Raw genomic sequence first — 12581 nt, forward strand, 5'->3', positions numbered from 1 at the left:
CGAGGGGCGGGGCCGCGTGGCGACCGTTTAACGGTCACTGTGAGGGGGGTCGGCGGCCGTAGGTTGTGTTGGCCGGGCCGCGGCCGTCGCTGTGGGTTTGGGTGGGTGAGGGAGCGGGCTCGGGTGGCTGGAGGTGGCCGCAGCGGGCGGTAAAGCCCCCTGGAGGTAGGTTTTCACGTAGAGGTGGCTTTGGGGAACAGAAGAGGCGGGATGAATTTCCTGGGTAGAAAGCAGCGAGTGACAGCAGTAGGGTGATGGGGATGCTCCTGTTTTGACTCATCAAGTGGCCCAAAGTGATTGTTGCTGACTGCTGGGTGTGCCACACAGAGTGCGTCCCTCTCAGGGGAGGGGCCCAGCAGGGTTCTTCTGCCTGGAAAGAGGCAAAATGCATCTCTACAAAGCCCGGAGATGCACCTCAAGTCAAAGATGGTGTGTTTTGCTCTGGCCTCACTGTCTGGTTCTCTCTTTTAGCCCTCCTGCAATATGGTGGAGTGCATGTCTATAGTGGGAGGTTCTCCACAAAACACAAGAGATGTGGAAGCCTGTTCTTACTCCATGTGTTCCAGGTGCAACCGTTGTGTCCTCATCCATAAGAGCTGTGCTATGTCTTGCCATGGGCAGGAGTGCTGGCTGTGTTTTCTCCCCACCCTGTAATAATAATCCATTTTGAAAGCGCTAGTGTAAGGGGAAAGTGTTCTGTAAATTGAGCACCGAGTAAAAGGAACATGTATGGGGTAACAGGCCAGCTGTTGAGGAACGTGCTGAAGGGCATCTTGAAATGCTTGCGTTTAGCACTCCAAACAAAGGACTGTCTTTTAACATCCACTGTGGGGAATGAGAGAAATGTGTCCGGGGTCTGGTTGCCATGGAATTTGATAAGTCTTGAGAACTGGGTATATAACCTTTATGGAGACTGGCAGAAGATTTCAGAGAGAAATGCCACTTTTCCTGTAATGCTCCATGGGCACATGAGATCATTTCTGAGGGGAAATACTTGAACTCAGCAACTCTGTTGAACTCAAAATTGCCCAGATTGTTGAAAGGTTGATTTCCTTTCAGAGAAATTAAGCTAAATGCATGTTCCTGCTTCTTCCTTCTAAACACATCACCAGCCTTGCTTCATGCAACCTACATTGACTTCTGTAATACTTGAACATATACTTCTTCACTGAATAAGGACTTTCTCTTGAGTGGAGATCTCAAGCAGTGCTGATTTATTACTTCAGTAAGGTTTTTGGTGTTACGATTGTCTTTGCCTTTTACCTGTGAGCAAATGGAGATTGGTAAAAGTTGACTCCTTATATCTAAAGAGGCAGCAAAGTTTGTGGCAGGAATCACTCTACAGCCCCTGAGTGAACACATTTTGTAAGAATAGGTCATACCTTCCCTTGCCCTTGGTCTCTTCTTCCCCAGTGGTCCCCAGTTCCTCTACAGATACAGCATTGGAAGCGTGCCAGTCATGCGATGGCAGCACACAGGCATATTGGGGGACATCATCTGCATTTTGGTTGAGTGGCAGGTATACTTCCAGTAACAGCTATTGGGAAAAGACAGGGTGCAAAGGCTTTTTAAATATTTCTATTGGAGCTGTATTGCCTCCCCTGGCTCAAACTAAGCACATCTGTCCATAGAAGCAAGGATGCTATTTTCAATTTTGAGCTCTGGCACTAATTCAGGGCTGGTAATTCGCGTTGCCGTCTATACCTCAGCTTCTCTATCTGTATGAGGGAAACGCTAATAACCCTGACTCACAGCCAGAGATTTTGTAAAGACTAGTTGGCATTTTTGGCACGTTAAGAACTATTCTTTCCTAAAAATGAAAATAATTTGTTATAGTAGAAGTGAAATACAATCCTTGTATCTTTCATGCCTTAAAATATATTCTCAAACCTTGGTTGAAGGAAACACAGCCGATAATCATCATCAGGCCTCAAAATAAGGCTTGCCAGGGGATTTTTGCTTTGTTTACATTAGTTAGTTATTAGTCAGTGTCCTTCCCTTCTGGCCACCACTTCACATAATTTGTCAGGAGCAGGGGATCAGTATTTTAAGGTAATAAAATGGCATTACACTTTGTTTATCTGGGAATAAATAGAGCGTGGCTGTGGCGAGTGAGTCCCTGCAGCAGAGACTGAACGTAACTGAGGTGACGGCAGAGGGCAGAGGCTTCGCTGCCTCTTCTGCACAGCTGATGTCTCCTTGTCCACAAATGTTGTTACCTGTCCTGCAGCCTGTGTAATGGACATCTCAGCAACGCTGCCTCTAATTTCTCCTAGCAGGTTATTGTGGCTGCGACGATAAGTGAACAGAAGACCATTACATTTTTGTTTAATAACAATATAAAGCTTTAATTTACCTATGCTCTGTAGAGGAAGCCTGCGCAGGCACTCTGTGTGAATCAGACCTGAGAGTGGTTTAAGTGGATTTCCTGTTAATGAAAGAATAAATAACATTGATAAATGTTATTTTAATTTCTTTGAATAGAGTTTTTTCATAAGATACAAAATATTTGATAAAAATGTTCAAGTGGTGTCGAGAGGTACTTGAAAAGTAATTTTTTTCCTCTGCTTTTCGGGGTGAATTTGGAGTTTTGTCTCTATTGGAGGGGATCCAAAACCTGTTTCTGTAAACATGGATAGGGAGTGATAGTGTTGACTTTCTGTTTTGTAATGTTGTGTACATTTTTATTAATATTTCATTTTTTAATTTCTGCCAATCTTTTGCTATTATGCTGTCATTTTGTTTTTTAAAAAGTCTTCAAAAGCACCTGACTGTTTTTTAATCAGTGTTTTTATGAACTTGCATAGGAGCAATTAAAGCCCTTACCAGAGATTTCTAGTTCTCAACAGCAATTTTAGGCCACTAGTTCCATAATTTAGTTAACATACATTTTCTTAGTGTGAATTGTAACCCTTCATGTAACACTAAATGTTGCGTAGACCATGAGCAGGGGTTGTGCTGTCTTTATGGATCTTGGCCTAACTCTCTGTAATCTAAGCCTCTCTGTGCCACTAACTTCCTTTTTTGTAACTGTTTCGGAGGGGGTGCCCTTTTCTGTATTCCTGCAAGAGTTCAGTGAAATGCCACATGTGACAAATCACCCTCCTTCTGAATTTATCTCCCAGAGTTTATTTAGCTCTGAAGCTATTATCAGAAACCATTGAATTTCCTTCAGTGCTTTTTTTTTTTTTTTACATGTTCATTCTATTTAATTCTGTGTGTGTTTGGAATGCTTCTTTCAAAGGCACCTGTAGTTAGTCTAAACTGATTTTCAGAACTTTGCAAATGAGTCACCCAGATCCTCTATATGACACAGGATGGCTTGCAACAGGCTCTGAGGGCTGTTCTCCTGAAAGCTCTATTACTATATATCACAGATTCCTTTGCACCTGTAGGAGATTTCCTGCTGATTGATGTTTTTTTCATCCAGGCCTGACTCTGCTGGTGGCCGTTAGGAGAGGAGGTGAGGAGCCCAAGGGCAAGAGGTGAGGTTTGTGGCTGCCCGGCTGTGCTCCTGAGCTGAACCCCACTGCCGAGAGGAGTGGGCTGGGAAGGGATGTCATGGTGGATGCTGGTTAACTCTGCTATCCTTGGCCTGACAGGTTAGTAGGGCTGCTGTGCTCAGTGAGGAGGTGGGGAGGAAACCTGTGTAGCTTTTTAGTCACAAATTCTCTATGCAAAATAATTCTGTGAGATACGGTGTTAATTTGGATTCACAGTACTTACGTTCTATGAACATATTTACATGAACCTTGGCTTTTTCTTGTGTGGAATAAGGGGCAGCTGAATTTGTTAAGTCTTGGGGAAGAGAAGCCTAAAAGAGTACAGTCTTTAGATATGAGATATGACTTATAAGTGTAGGGTACATAGGACAAGAAGTATTACATGTTCTCATGTAATGAAAATGATTCAGGTTATATGTTAGAAAAAACCCTTTCCTTAAGCACAGTGAAAGACTGGAAGAAATGGCCTCAGCAAAATACAGAGTCCATATAATGGAAAAGTTTCCTGCATTGGTCATCAGTCAGGAGTTAGAGTTGATCCTGCTTTTGGGAGGAGGGGGAAGGGTCTATATGACATGTTAAAATCCCTTATGGCCCTTTCTTCTCTGCCTGAAAGTCTATGGCCTAATGTATTGACCACTGAAGGTGGGGAGAGGTTTTGCCAATTTGAAGAGCTCTCTTGAAGTGCAGTAAGCTCAGCTCACTTCTCTGAATGACCCTTGTTCAAGAGCCTGTGGGAATCAAGTTACTGCACTTAAAGGAGAGAAACAGTGTCTATCAGGGTGGAACATCAGAGCAGAGCGGCTTAATGGAAGTTTTCTTTGTAGTATCTTTTTTACATATTATGTGATCTACCTTTTTTAAGTGTTTAATTTGTTGTTTGGTTTTGGGGTTTTTTTTTTGGAAGCTGCTGTCAGAGAGTTGAAAATAAATTTTAAGTGTTTTTCTTGTTTTGTTTATGTGATGTTTCCTTTATCTGTGTTTTGTTTTCTCCAGCTCACAAACAGTACTGCCTTTAGCCTGATCATACATACACCTTTATGTGCAATGAAATTCTCTGCTGTGCAAAAAACCATTATGAGGTCAGTCAGGCAGTATGCACATGTTGCAGCAGATATTTGCCCAGAGCAGGAATTCTACCTTTGCCCCTAATTCTGCTCTTGCCTCAGTGCTAATCAGGACTATCTAGGAAGATAACAGCAAATATTCTGTTGTTTGATTGCAGAGCTGATGTAACCTTTAGTCTGTCTGGGAGGTTGATTAGCATAGCAGTGCCAGAATAGCCCTGTTCTGTGGGCTTTGATGAATGCCTTCATCCCAGACTCATACAGTGACTCCACACGTTTTCCTATTCAGGTGCAGTCATACTGATTACTTTTCCTGGGTAGGTCAGATCTGAGCGAGGAGATTTGGATCAAATCAAGTTATAAAATGTCAGCAAATATTTGTGAAACTTCTGCATTTATCTTCCATTACTGTTGGCCTGTTGAGTTATCGCTCAACTGACTATCCTTATGTTGTCACATATCCCAGCATACTGTGGCATGGTATTCTCTGTCCTCTCTGTCACATGGTTGATACACCAGCCATGCATCATCTGTCACGTGGAGATTCACACTGGGACTCAAGAAGGCTGAAAGGTTAGGACTTGCTGAAATGAGGAGAGGACTATAGATGGTGGTCAGAACTTTAATATTGGACTGCTTTATTTGGAGTTTCTAATTTGTTCTTAATAATAACTCTGCTTAATGAAAAGGACTTGGACAGGACTTGGGTGTGGAGTTTCAGGGTTGAGAAAGGAAGCAAGCAGCCCATCATCTTGTGTACTCTGTGCCACCCCAGCTTAGGGGCAGGGTGTGAGACCAAAAGTTAGAGTTTTGGGTTGTGTGCAGAACTGGCACCTGAAGATTTATTCATCCAAATAGGGAACAGAAAAAGCACCATGATGCCTGGGTGACAAGTGAAAGAACTGTAAGTTCAGTGCTCTCGTTCAGAGAAAGACCATAGCCTGATATGGTTTCACATCAAACTTCAGTGAGAGGAAGCTGAACAGCTAACAAGTATAAAGTATTCTACTTAACTGGTGGAGGAAAAGGGGCTTTGTTTTCTGAAGAGAGCGGCAAGCTCCATTTTAGGAGTGACAAAAGAGTTAACAGAGCTTTCTTCTATGTGAATGCTCAGTTAAAAACCCAAGTTACACTAGCAAAAATCTGAAAATAAGTGTACCTGATTTTAAAGTTCCTTATCTTCTCCAGTGAACTTTTGGATAAATCTAGAAGGTTCTTTTATCATAAAAGTCTTAATTTCCTTTGTGCCTATCTGATATTTTTTCTAGAGGTGGAGAGGAAACAGGTTTCCTATCCCATAAAACCTTTTTCCTGTTCTGCACTGGTACAGAACAGATACCTCTGAAAGATTTAACTGTAACCAGAATAATAAGTACACCAACCAGGGTGTATTTATTTGGTTTTTTGAAAGAACTGCTTTCAAGTCCCAACAATGCTTTGTGTGAAATAGACATTTAAGCATACATTTCTCACATCCAAGCAGGTGTGCTGACCTTGGGCTATAATGTGAGTCTTTCTTATGTGGGTCAGAGTGAGCATTAAATTATGTACACAAAAGACACACACTACTCCCAAATTAGCCAGGTCAGGAGCTTATCTGGAGCCTTAGGTTCAATTGCCTGTGCCAAGTCTCATCATGTGTGCGATTTGAACTTAAGTCTGTCTTATCATTAACTCTGCAGATTGTCGGTACATTCTGGAATTGGCACCTTTCCCTTTTGGTTTCATTAGAAAATATTCCCTGAACCTGAGTAATCTTTCGTAGCAGAAATTTGTTTTTCTCCAAAAGGTTTCAATAAACTGACGTTTCCCAAGAGCAAAGATATTTCCTCAAGAAATTTTTGATTAACTATTTTCTCAGTCAAATTGGTCCTGAGCACTTTTCTGTTCACAGCTTGATCCTAAATGTTTGCGGTTTTAACTTTGTCTTTTAGTGCTAATATAGATGATTTTTTTCTGAAGCCTGGGATAAAGTTACTGCAGCAAAGAAACTTTCAAGTGTTCCATGGGCATTTCCCTCCTCTCTAGTACTCTGTGCTTCACCAGTTCTCTCGTTTGTAAAACATGGAAGTGCTACTCTTCCCATTCTGCAAATGGAGAAATTAAATAGAGAACTTAAGGATGTGCTTTTACTGTAGGTGAAAAGACACCTCAGCAGCTGTGTGATCCCTGACCTGGGGCAGTGTGCTCGGTGGAGTGACCCAGCTAACTTCTTCAGCACCCCTGCCATGTGCTGACTGTGGTTCAGAACAGTACAGTGGTGCTGTGTCACCTGTGGTTCCCAGCTTGGGAACCCGCCGCTCAGCTCTGCGGCGTTCTCTGCTGTGCAGGATAAACTTGTGCTGAATGACTTGTCTAAGACTACGCAGGAAGACACTGGCAGAGCAGGGACTTAATGTGAGTTTTATCCTAAGCAGCAAGCCAACCTTCTTTAATTGCATTTCTAGGCTATGTAAACTGTAAGCGAATAAAAATTCTGTGCATCTGGAAAGCCTTCTTCAAGATATTTTTGGGAAGTGGGTTAATTCCTATAACAAGATGGGTCTTGAGGACTGGAGAGAATTGGTTGGAATGGGATTAGTTATGCTAAGGAAACACTTTGTTTTTCACTGTCCATCTTGCTTTTCTTTATTGAAGTTAGAGTAGAGATGCATTGATCTGCCCTATTAAGTCAAAGGCTGGAAGGAATTGTTATACACTGAGGAATATATTAGAAGAACATTAGTAAAATGTTTCGTTCGAAAACTGAGCTTATCTCTTAAGAAATGGTGTCAGTGTTAATCTCCTTGTTCTTGATCCCTCCTCCTTTCCCCCCGTTAATAATTCATAATCCTGTTATACCCAGTTTATTAACTGACAACAACGTGAAGATGGTGTTATTTTGAAGATGGTGTTATTTTTTTTGTGTGCTGTCTGCAGTGTGGAAGCATTTTCTTGATTGCACAATGCATTAATCAGTAGTGTTTTATCTCATCTTTGAAAGCACGGGAAGTGTGAGGAAACTGGAGTGACAGTGGGTGCAGCTGCATTGTGCTCCTGGTGCTAAAATCCCACCTTTTGCCTTAGCAGTGACATCAACACGAAATGTAGACAATGGTTGAAAAACTCCAAATGCAATTTTTTAAATTGAGTTCCATTAAAATTTCTCATAAGAGGGGGAAAAATTCTCTGAAAAATGGAGAAGCTTGTGGAGAGAACAAAACTCTTTAAGAAGTGTTGTAGAAGTCAGTAGCGTTTCCTTCTCCAAACTGAGCCTCTGCCAACTCTTGAGGGGCAGAAGAAAAGCAGCCGAGAGGCTGCACTAGTGTCCTAGTTTGCATGTCACTTGAGTTCAAGAGTGTTTGTGCACTTCCTGCTTGTTAAAAAATACCGAGTTTTGAAGACCTAAATTTAACTGGGTTGATGCAGAGCCACACAATTAATTGTTCAAGCTGGAGATGCTCAGACTTGGTGATTTACAAGTGGGACCTTTTTTCTTGGCTTCTTTCTCCGGTTTATTTCCCAGAAATAAAACATATAGAGCCTTAAGAAAATGCAATGAAAGTGGTCTAGAATGCAGCTCTGCTTTTATTTTACCAATGTCTCAGTCTTTCCTCTTTGCTTCCTTCCAGTATATGTCCCCTTGCTTAGAGGAAACTGGCACATTAGGATGCCAAACAAGGACCAGAAAACAATGCACAGGAATTATACTGAAGAGAATCCCAGCCAAATTACGACAAATCCAGCTCTATCTTCAAAGAATTTTACAGTGCAGTTCTTCACTATTACCCTGGTCTGCTGAAAACTGCTAATCTGGTAATGATACTTTTGCAATCACTAATACAATTACTTTTTTTTTGGTAGGTGTCATATTGAAAACACTTCATGCCACGTGGTGCCATCTATTCACACAGAGGAGAGAATTTGTTACTGCAGATTTTGGATGTAGAGTTGGGTTTACATTGGAGTTAAATTGTCGTACAAGAGCTGATTTTTTTTTTTTAGCTGACTGGACTGAAAAGGTAAGTTTTCTAAGAGAGTATCATATAAGGAGTATACTGCAGGGCTTAAGGCTCACACTCTGGGAGTATAATGGACTCTGCAGAGGCTCAGGAGGCATTGTTTCCACCCAAGTTGCCCTCTTTGTTAGTATTTGAATTGGAAATTAATTGGACAGTTAATAACTCTGTACCTTTAACTGCAGAGATTATATTTTTCATCCTCTCCAATTGGAGGTGGTGCTGAATGTAAGCCTCAGGTCCAAAAAACCTTGACCTGTGAGTATTTGAAAGCTAGATTTTTTTACTTCAGGCTTGCAAAAAAAGCTGTGTTTGTGAAAGCTTTGTGCTATATTTGATCATTTGTCTATTTCTCTGTAGACTGATTACTTAGCATTTTCTCGGGTAAAAATGTTAGAGGGTGTAGGCAAGTGAACAAAATGTGAGGAGGGACATCTAGTGGCTAGTAATGAAAATGCACATTTTTTTTTTCCCCCTCAAGGCTGTGAAAAATAAAGCAATTCCTAATAAATGTCCTGGAATTCAGTTAGAATTTATAAAAATTGAAATTTAGAGATAATTTATGATCAGTGTAACTCTTTCTGTTTGCTGTCAGCCTCTGGTGAGCAGTAACTGTCTTGCTTGATGAGTGATGTCAAGGCCTGGTTACCCTTAACATATTCTAATGTCTTCCTGCTCCTATTTTCCATTTCATGGTTTGTTTGTTTTAGGAACATTTTTACATGGCTATCCCTTTCCCACAACGAGAATCAATTTAGTATCATATAGTTATATGTTATTTTTTTTAGGGTGTTGGAAGGAGGTAATCTCATGAATAGCTCAGCTGTGAGGAAAAATTATTTGAAAAGAAACTGATCTCAGAAAAGATCAACTGTTTTCTTATGTTGAGAACCTAACTTTCTCATTTGTTGCTCTGAGTGTCAGAAGAGTTGACACTGTTCACTTCCACTGGGAAGGATTCTAGTCCCAGCCTGGATTCCCATCATCCAGACCAGGTCTCTGCTAGCTCAGGCAACCTTGTCAAATGGATTCTGTCTAAGGATACAGAAAGGATTTTGCCTGTATGATACTGGGTGGAGGAAATGGGTGGTTTTAATAATTATTTCTTGCCATAGTTTCCAAAGGCTTCTTTTCTAGGCTACAGTGTAACTAATCCTGCTACCAATACATAAGAACAAATGCCAGCTGTTTGGTTCCCATTGAAGCAGGAGTTAGATAAAAATCTCTATTGCTCCTGGGAAATGTTTGCCTTCTTTTGTTATACGAAGCTATGATTTTAGGTTAAATTTGGAACACCAAGAAATGAGCTAGTGTCTGGATGTATTTTTTAGATCTCATTAATGAAGTGTTGTGCCTTCCCAGTGGCCTGGCAGGCTTCAGAGAGAATAGAAACAGACATTTCCTCAAAATGGAGGAAGGAGTGGGCTGCACTGAAATTAGATCAATCTGTCTCTTACCTCCCTTCCTGGGAAATCACAAATGTATTCAGAAATCCCTCCACCCATCCATTATAGTATGAAGTTGGGTAAGTTTATTGGGTCAAGTTTAGAGTCATGGCCACCACATTTAGCTCAGTACTTAAAGTAATACAGAAAATTCTGTGCCCCAGAAGGCTTTTGGGATGTATAGTATATAAATGCATATGTAGCTATGGAAAATTCTGGGAAAATAGGTGGCATTTAATACCTAGGAGGAGCAGTAGCTGTGTCAATCTGTCAGGTCTCATGAGTCTTTGATTAGGCTTTGGATACATCCAGATGACTCTGCCCAGGTTTGTTTCCTTTCAGTTCTTCAGGGGTGCAGAAATGGAGAGGGGCAGATAAAGGGAAGTGTGGCACATGTGCTGTGTGTGTTAATAACAAATCTGCCACAGCTGTGGGGTCTGAAAGGGGAAGGAAGGAAACAGGTGAAATCACTTGTGCTCAGAGGAAGTCAGCATGTGCTTGAATGCTAGGTTTGTCCTTTAAAACTCTGTCCTCTCATACTGTGGGAAAGGGACAGGCTTTTCATTATTAGATGCCTCCTATATGAAGCTGTATGGTGAGCGTGTTTGGACATAAGTTTTCTGGAGAAGTCTGTACTATGGCAGGGACAAAGCCCAGTGGCATTATGGAGTTCTTCTGGAGCGGGGAGCATTATGGACAGGAATTGCAGGTAAGGAAGAACAGCAAACAAATTTTTCCAAAACGTCAGTAGTTACTGCTGCTGGGATATGACAGAAACCATTCTGAATTTAGCTTCAGTGCTCTAACAGGTACCAGAACTTCTTCAAAATGTATGCCTATTGTATTTATAACTTCTGCACATATTTGTCAAGTATGGTATGTGATAGGACAGCAATTACAGGTAAAGCCACACCAGCTGCTTTTCCTGGGGTGGGTGAGGCCTCTTAGGCCTATGGTGTCAATGACCTTTCTCCAGCCATGGCTTCATGCACTGAAGTGTAAGAAATGCCTTACTGTGTCAAATCTATGGCCGGTCTAGATTAGTGTTTCTGCATCAGACAGTAAAATCAGACAATACTACATAGGACTGGGCCATGATCCTCATGATTTCATGTTATGCATTCACCTCATTCTTTCTCAGTACCCAGTTACTGGATTAGGATCATGAGAAGTCACACATGTGCCTATTCCCTTACCTGTTTTGGAACTGCTGTCCATAAATTAATCCTCTTTGTATAGACTGCTCTTCTTGTGTAGCCTGCTGATATTCTCAGTCTCCTCAGTTGCATGTGACCAAAGTTCACTACTTGTTGTGTTTCTAAAGGAAAGTTATTGATTTTGTCTGTTTTAAACCTGTCTTTCACATGGTCTGAGTAAGTGCCCATACTTGTAGTATTCCAAAGTTTGGTGAGTTAACAGTCCTGCTCTCACTTTCTCCACTGCCTTCATGATTGTGTAATTCTCAATTGTATCCCCCTCAGCTTCCATGTCTCCACATTAAGGAGAGAAATCACTCCTCATAATGCAGCTGCTCCATCCTCTGAATTCTTGTTATACAATTTATGTGCCTGCATGAAACACAAGTGCTCCAATGTGAATACAAATCAGTCTCTCACTAGCTGCATTTCCCAGCTGTCTGTCACAAGGCAAAATTGGCTGCCCAATTGAAGCAGCCAGAGTGATCACAGCATGACTATTTCTTTGAGCACCTTCTATTTGACCTTTCTTAAAGCTGTAGCAAGCAGATTCCAAGAACGCTTGTGGGTTGAACTGCAGCAGCTTTCTGTGTTTGTGGATGGAGACTGGCCAATTCACAGCCATCCCTATGGATGTCTGGCTTTTTCTTGGCCTGAAACCAGCTGTTACAAAGAGCCAGATCCTCTCTAGTTGCATGTGGAGTTTCTGGTCGTTTGGGTTACAGTGCTGGCCAGTCACCCATTTGTATTTTTGGTGGTGATTCTTGCCTGTCTCAGTACTGAATGTTTAGAGTAAAATTTTACTTCTTGGTAGTTAGTGCCCTAGCTGTATGTGACATGGTGAGAATGTGGCCAGCTGTGGTGCTGGTAGAGGTAACAGCCACACTTGGAAGCAATTGCACTGATTTTGGCCAGGACACTGATGCCCTCTCTCTTGAGAAGTGGTTGTTTAGAGAGAATTGATGCTGCAGGCAGCATCTGTCAGCTCATAGGTCTCTAAAAAGGGTGGAGGTTGCCTTCGGGTGGTATGTTATGATAAAACTTGTTCTTATATGGTATTTTTGGCAGCTTATTATAGCTTAACTTGTCCTGGTTCATTGAAAATAATCCAGGTATTCTTTTTAATCATAAATCAAGGAGTTATTTCTTTCACAGATGACTGAGTAGCTCTTCTTGGGACCTATGTAGAACAAAGATACTTTTCTCGGTCTTAAGTCCTGTAACTGATTTAACTGCATAGTGAAGGGAAGTCTAAAGTGTTTAATTTTATTATATTGGTAAGAATTAAAGAGTGTAAAAGAAAAGATAACCAAGACTAATGCTTGGTTTAACTAAACGTAGTCTGGTCTATATAGTTTGATCAGCAAAAGAC

General features: G+C 41.4%; 1 long non-coding RNA gene across 5 annotated transcripts in view; it reads left to right on the plus strand.

The window, feature by feature from the left end:
* The first annotated feature begins 71 nt into the window (after positions 1 to 71).
* The window catches only part of LOC106887844, an 82377-nt gene continuing 69867 nt past the window's right edge, over positions 72 to 12581 (plus strand). Inside the window, exons 1-4 of one of the 5 annotated variants that reach the window (XR_001411973.1) lie at positions 72 to 165; positions 472 to 566; positions 3431 to 3602; positions 8182 to 8365. This is a non-coding gene — a long non-coding RNA (uncharacterized LOC106887844). Of the gene's footprint in view, positions 3603 to 8181; positions 8366 to 8413; positions 8572 to 12581 lie in introns of all 5 variants that reach the window. The other 4 variants (XR_001411971.1, XR_001411972.1, XR_001411969.1 and 1 more) reach the window with 4 other exon arrangements.

Source organism: Calidris pugnax, unplaced genomic scaffold, assembly GCF_001431845.1.
Source record: "Calidris pugnax isolate Ruff unplaced genomic scaffold, ASM143184v1 scaffold56, whole genome shotgun sequence".
Classification (NCBI taxonomy): domain Eukaryota; kingdom Metazoa; phylum Chordata; class Aves; order Charadriiformes; family Scolopacidae; genus Calidris; species Calidris pugnax.